Source organism: Coturnix japonica, chromosome 30 (genome assembly GCF_054131305.1).
Source record: "Coturnix japonica strain WE chromosome 30, WE-NBRP24, whole genome shotgun sequence".
Taxonomy (NCBI): Eukaryota; Metazoa; Chordata; class Aves; order Galliformes; family Phasianidae; genus Coturnix; species Coturnix japonica.
This window is the reverse complement of record NC_140692.1, coordinates 586,566-593,073: the sequence shown is the minus strand read 5'-3', so window position 1 is coordinate 593,073 and position 6,508 is coordinate 586,566.

The window sequence follows — 6,508 nt, the reverse complement described above, 5'->3', positions numbered from 1 at the left end:
TTTCTAAGCATTAAGGACTCTGTGCATTGAGGTTTCTAAGCATTGAGGATTCTAAGCATTGAGGATTCTAAGCATTGAGGATTCTTAGCTAGGCATTGAGGATTCTAAGCATTGAGGATTCTAAGCCAAGCATTGAGTTTTCTAATCTTTGAGGTTTCTAAACAAAAAGGCCTCTATGCACTGAGGTTTGAAAGCATTAGGGATATTAAGCATTGAGGTTTCAGAGCAATAAAATTTCTAAGCAATGGGGATTCTACGCATTGAGGTTTGTAAGCAATGCATGGAGGATGCTAAGCATTGAGGTTCCTAAGCAGTGAGGATTCTGAGCTTTGAGGATTCTAAGCTAAGCAATGAGGATGCTAAGCATTGAGGATGCTAAGCATTGAGGATTCTAAGCATTGAGGATTCTAAGCATTGAGGATTCTAAGCATTGAGGATTCTAAGCAAAGCATTCAGGATGCTAAGCATTGAGGATGCTAAGCATTGAGAATTCTAAGCATTAAGGATTCTAAGCATTGAGGATGCTAAGCATTGAGGATTGTAAGCATTGAGGATTGTAAGCATTGAGGATGCTAAGCATTGAGGATGCTAAGCATTGAGGATTGTAAGCATTGAGGATGCTTAGCATTGAGGATGCTAAGCATTGAGGATGCTAAGCATTGAGGATTCTAAGCATTGAGGATGCTAAGCATTGAGGATGCTAAGCATTGAGGATGCTAAGCATTGAGGTTTCTAAGCACCGAGGATTCTAAGCTAAGCAATGAGGATGCTAAGCATTGAGGATGCTGAGCATTGAGGATTCTAAGCATTGAGGATTCTAAGCTATGTAATGAGGATGCTAAGCATTGAGGATTCTAACTATTGAGGATTCTAAGCAATGCATGGAGGATTCTAAGCATTGAGGATTCTAAGCATTGAGGATGCTAAGCATTGATGATGCTAAGCATTGAGGATTCTAAGCATTGAGGATGCTAAGCATTGAGGATGCTAAGCATTGAGGTTTCTAAGCACCGAGAATTCTAAGCTAAGCATTGAGGATGCTAAGCATTGAGGATGCTAAGCATTGAGGATGCTAATCATTGAGGATTCTAAGCTATGTAATGAGGATGCTAAGCATTGAGGATTCTAAGTATTGAGGTTTCTAAGCTAAGCACTGAGGATGCGAAGCATTGAGGATTCTAAGCTAAGTAATGAGGATGCTAAGCATTGAGGATTCTAAGTATTGAGGTTTCTAAGCTAAGCATTGAGGATGCGAAGCATTGAGGATTCTAACTATTGAGGATTCTAAGCAATGCATGGAGGATTCTAAGCATTGAGGATTCTAAGCTATGAGGATTCTAAGCCAAGCATTGAATTTTCTAATCTTTGAGGTTTCTAAGCATTCAGGCCTCTATGCATTGAGGTTTGTAAGCATTGAGGATTCTAAGCAATGAGGTTTGAAACAATAAAATTTCTCAGCATTGAGGTTTGTAAGCATTGAGGATTCTAAGCATTGAGGATTCTAAGCTAAGCATAGAGCATACTAAGGATTGAGGATGCTAAGCAGTGAGGTTTCTAAGCATTGGGGATTCTACTCGTTGAGGATGCTAAGCACTGAGGATTCTAAGCACTGAGGTTTCTAAGCAGTGAGGATTCTATGCTAAGCACTGAGGATGCTAAGTATTGAGGTTTCTAAGCATTAAGGACTCTGTGCATTGAGGTTTCTAAGCATCGAGGATTCTAAGCATTGAAAATTCTAAGCATTGAGGATTCTAAGCATTGAGGTTGCTAAGCACTGAGGATGCTAAGCATTGAGGATGCTAAGCATTGAGGATTCTAAGATTTGAGGATGTGTCACGGGTTACTTAGATTTACCTATGCCCGTGACAGGGGAAGCCACCCCGTGGGCCCCCCTCCCGGGGCCCGGAAAGGAGGGGGAAAAAGGGAGTGGGATAAAACAGCGACAATCTAAGGAGGAAAAACTTATTTTACTAAATATGATACCGAAATACAAGATAACACAATATAATATAATTGAGGCTAACAAATTGAACGAAACAGAGAGAGAGAGAGTCCCCGAAAACCGAGAGGCCTACTGTGAACTCTAGGCGACACGGCTGTAACGCTTCCCACTCTCCGAGAAGTTCGAGAGAAGAAGGAGGGCACTCCAGCCTGGAAATGAGATTATATAGAGTCCTGGTCCCGTGACTTATCATTAACCCTTTTGTTCTCTGGGATATGTAGTCTTCTTCTGTGGACTGCACATTCAATAGAAGTATCCATACTTTACATGATGTTATGATGTGGAATACTGATAGCAAAATTACAAAATTACAAAACCATGACATTCCACCCCTTATTCTACATTATTACATCATGATAAATATATATATACATATATATACACGTATGTAAAATTATGATAGCTAAACAGTAGAATTACATGTAACATAACTAAATGTACAACTATAATAACTAAAATACACTACACATGCAAACATATATATATATAAATACATAAAATTATTGACTGCTCTCCCCCAGCATCAAATTCCCTTGTGGCACACATTGAACATCCCCATCCTTCTGCATTACCCACCAAGTGCACCCAGGTCCCTGGGCAAAGACAGTTCCACGGATAGGTTTGCCCTTTCCAGAAGCTGGAAGGACCCAAACAGCTTTTCCCAACATGTTCTTTACATGTACAACAGGGACCTTATCTCCTTCTACAGTGTGTAGAAGGGGCTAGATTGACTAGGACCATCACGATTGACAGATCCTCTAGTATTCACCAACCAAGTGGCTTCTGCCAGATTCTTCTCCCAGTGCTTAAATGTTCCACCACCCATTGCTTTCAACATAGTTTTCAACAACCCATTATATCGTTCAATTTTACCAGAAGCTGGTGCATGGTAGGGAATATGATAAATCCACTCAATGCCATGATCTTTGGCCCAAGTATTTATAAGGGAATTTTTGAAATGTGTCCCATTATCAGATTCAATTCTTTCTGGGGTGCCATGTCGCCACAGGACTTGTTTCTCAAGACCTAATATGGTGTTTCGAGCAGTAGCATGGGGTACTGCGTATGTTTCAAGCCACCCAGTGGTTGCCTCTACCATGGTGAGTACATAACACTTACCACTGCGAGATCGTGGCAAGGTGATATAATCAACCTGCCACGCCTCCCCATATTTATACTTTTGCCACCGCCCTTCCTCCCAGAGAGGTTTCATCCTTTTGGCTTGTTTAATTATGGCACATGTTTCACAATCATGAATAATCTGCGCAATAGCGTCCATGGTTAAGTCCACCCCTCGGTCTCTGGCCCACTTATATGTCGCGTCTCTTCCTTGATGACCTGAGGTCTCATGAGCCCATCGAGCTAGAAATAATTCACCCTTATTCTGCCAGTCCAAGTCAATTTGAGCCACCTCAATTTTGGCAGCTTTATCTACCTGATGGTTGTTTTGTTGTTCTTCAGTAGCCCGACTTTTGGGCACATGTGCATCCACATGACGCACCTTTACAACCATATTCTTTGTTCGGGAAGCAATGTCCTTCCATAATTCAGCGGCCCAAACAGATTTACCCTTCCGTTGCCAGTTGTTTTGTTCCCACCTCTGTAACCACCCCCATAAGGCATTTGCCACCATCCATGAGTCAGTATAAAGATACAGCATTGGCCACCTCTCCCGTTCAGCAACATCTAAGGCCAGCTGGACAGCTTTTACCTCTGCAAACTGACTTGATTCTCCCTTACCTTCGGTGGCCTCTGCAACCTGTCGTGTGGGGCTCCACACAGCAGCTTTCCATTTGCGATGCTTCCCTACAATGCGACATGATCCGTCTGTGAATAGGGCATATTTCTTTTCATTTTCTGGTAATTCGTTGTATGGTGGGGCCTCTTTAGCACGTGATACCTCTTCTGCAGGTGATGTTCCAAACTTTTTATCTTCAGGCCAGTCCATGATTACCTCTAGGATTCCTGGACGATTGAGGTTTCCCATTCGCTCTCGCTGTGTAATCAGCGTAATCCACTTGCTCCAGGTGACATCGGTAGCATGATGAGTGGAGGGAACCTGTCCTTTGAACATCCAGTTCAGCACTGGCAGTCGAGGTGCCAAAAGGAGCTGTGTTTCAGTCCCGACTACTTCGGAAGCAGCCCAAACCCCCTCATACGCGGCTAAGATCTCCTTCTCAGTTGGAGTGTAGCACTCTTCAGACCCCTTATATGATCGACTCCAGAATCCCAGGGGTCGGCCTCGGGTCTCTCCTGAGGCTCTTTGCCACAAACTCCAAGTGGGGCCTTTCTCTCCAGCAGCAGTATAGAGGATGTTCTTTACATCCTGTCCAGTCCGTACTGGCCCCAGAGCTACAGCTCGGGCTATCTCTTGTTTAATCTGTTCAAAAGCCTGCTGCTGCTCAGGGCCCCATGCAAAATCGTTCTTCTTCCGCGTCACCTGATAAAGGGGGCTTACAATGAGGCTGTAGTTTGGAATGTGCATCCTCCAAAAGCCTACTGCACCCAGGAAAGATTGTGTCTCTTTCTTGCTAGTTGGTGGAGACATGGCAGTGATTTTGTCGATCACATCTGTTGGGATGTGACGACGTCCATCCTGCCACTTTATACCTAAGAACTGAATTTCCTGGGCAGGTCCTTTTACTTTGCTTCGCTTAATAGCAAAGCCGGCTTGTAGAAGAATTTGGATGATCTGCTCTCCTTTTGTGAAAACCTCTTCTGCTGTATCACCCCACACAACAATGTCATCAATGTACTGCAGGTGTTCAGGAGCACCACCTTGTTCCAGTACAGTTTGGACCAACCCATGGCAAATGGTTGGGCTGTGTTTCCACCCTTGGGGCAAACGGTTCCAAGTATACTGAATGCCCCTCCAGGTGAAGGCAAACTGTGGCTTACATTCTGCAGCCAAAGGAATAGAGAAGAAGGCATTGGCAATGTCAGTGGTGGCATACCATTTGGCTGCTTTTGACTCCAGCTCGTACTGGAGTTCCAACATGTCTGGCACAGCAGCGCTCAATGGGGGTGTGACCTCATTCAGGCCACGGTAGTCTACTGTCAGCCTCCATTCTCCACTGGCTTTACGCACTGGCCATATGGGACTGTTAAAAGGTGAGTGAGTTTTACTGATCACTCCCTGATTCTCCAACTGGCGAATCAAATCATGAATGGGGAGCAAGGAATCCCTGTTGGTGCGATACTGCCGTCTGTGCACTGTCTTTGTAGCAATTGGTACCTGCTGCTCTTTTACTCGTAGCAGCCCCACAACAGACGGGTCCTCTGACAGGCCAGGCAAAACAGACAGCTGCTTAATGTTGTCCATATCTACAGCAGCTATCCCAAAGGCCCATCGATACCCCTTAGGATCCTTGAAATGCCCCCTTCTGAGGTAATCAATACCCAGTATACATGGAGCCCCTGGGCCAGTCACAATAGGGTGTTTTTGCCAGTATTTGCCAGTGAGGCTTATTTCAGCCTCCAGCACAGTCAATTCTTGAGAGCCCCCAGTCACTCCAGAAATATGGATTGATTCTGTCCCTTCATGACTGGAGGGCATTAGGGTGCACTGTGCACCGGTATCCACCAGCGCCTTATATTCCTGTGGTTCTGATGTGCCAGACCATCGAATCCACACAGTCCAATAAACTCTATTATCCCTTTCCCTCCCCTGACTGAGGGCAGGGCCCCTCTATTGGTTACCTGTGATGACTGGAGCAACTCCACTGGTGGTTGGTATGTCTAGTAGTTCTTTCACCCGTGCTCGTAGTGCAGAAGTAGGCTGATCATGCCACTTCCTCATGTCTTCTCCACGGTCACGTAGGTAGCGCCACATGGAAACACGCGGTGCAATCGTACTGTTGTTCTTTGCTCGAGCTGGGAAGCGTGTGCGTTTAACAGCTGAGACTTTTGATGATGCAGGTGAGGAGTAGGACTGGAATACTTTGATCAGATCCTTCATTAGACCTGGTGGCCCGTACGAGGATTGACCTTCATCAGTTGTTTCTGATACTATTACGGGATCATTGCAATTAGTTGATGGAAACAATTTCTTGCACATTTCATCTACTCGGTTTTCTAGCCGTGAGATGGCAGAAACTGCGGCATGCAGTTGAGGGAGCTGCTGATCGGTGGTTTGAAGCATTATAATCAGCTCAACAACTCGGGGCCATCTGTCCACGAACCCTTTAGAACCTGTTACCAATGACTGTGCCATTCTCTCTGGTGCTGTACTTGTGATTTTCTGCCACATGTCAGGATCGGCCCTCACTCTCTCAGGGTCAAGTTCGCTTGGATCAGGGCTGTACAACATTTTCGCCATGGCCAATTCCCTCAAGCGCTGAATACCTTTTTGGACGGTATTCCAACTATCAAATTTAGGCTTCAAAGCATCCTTATAGGGGTACCTTTCTCTCACGGCTTCTAACAGCCGCAACCAGAGAGTGGCAGCTCCATCCGAACATCTGCTAATCCCTCTGTCGATACCTGCATCTTGGGCAATGCTTCCTA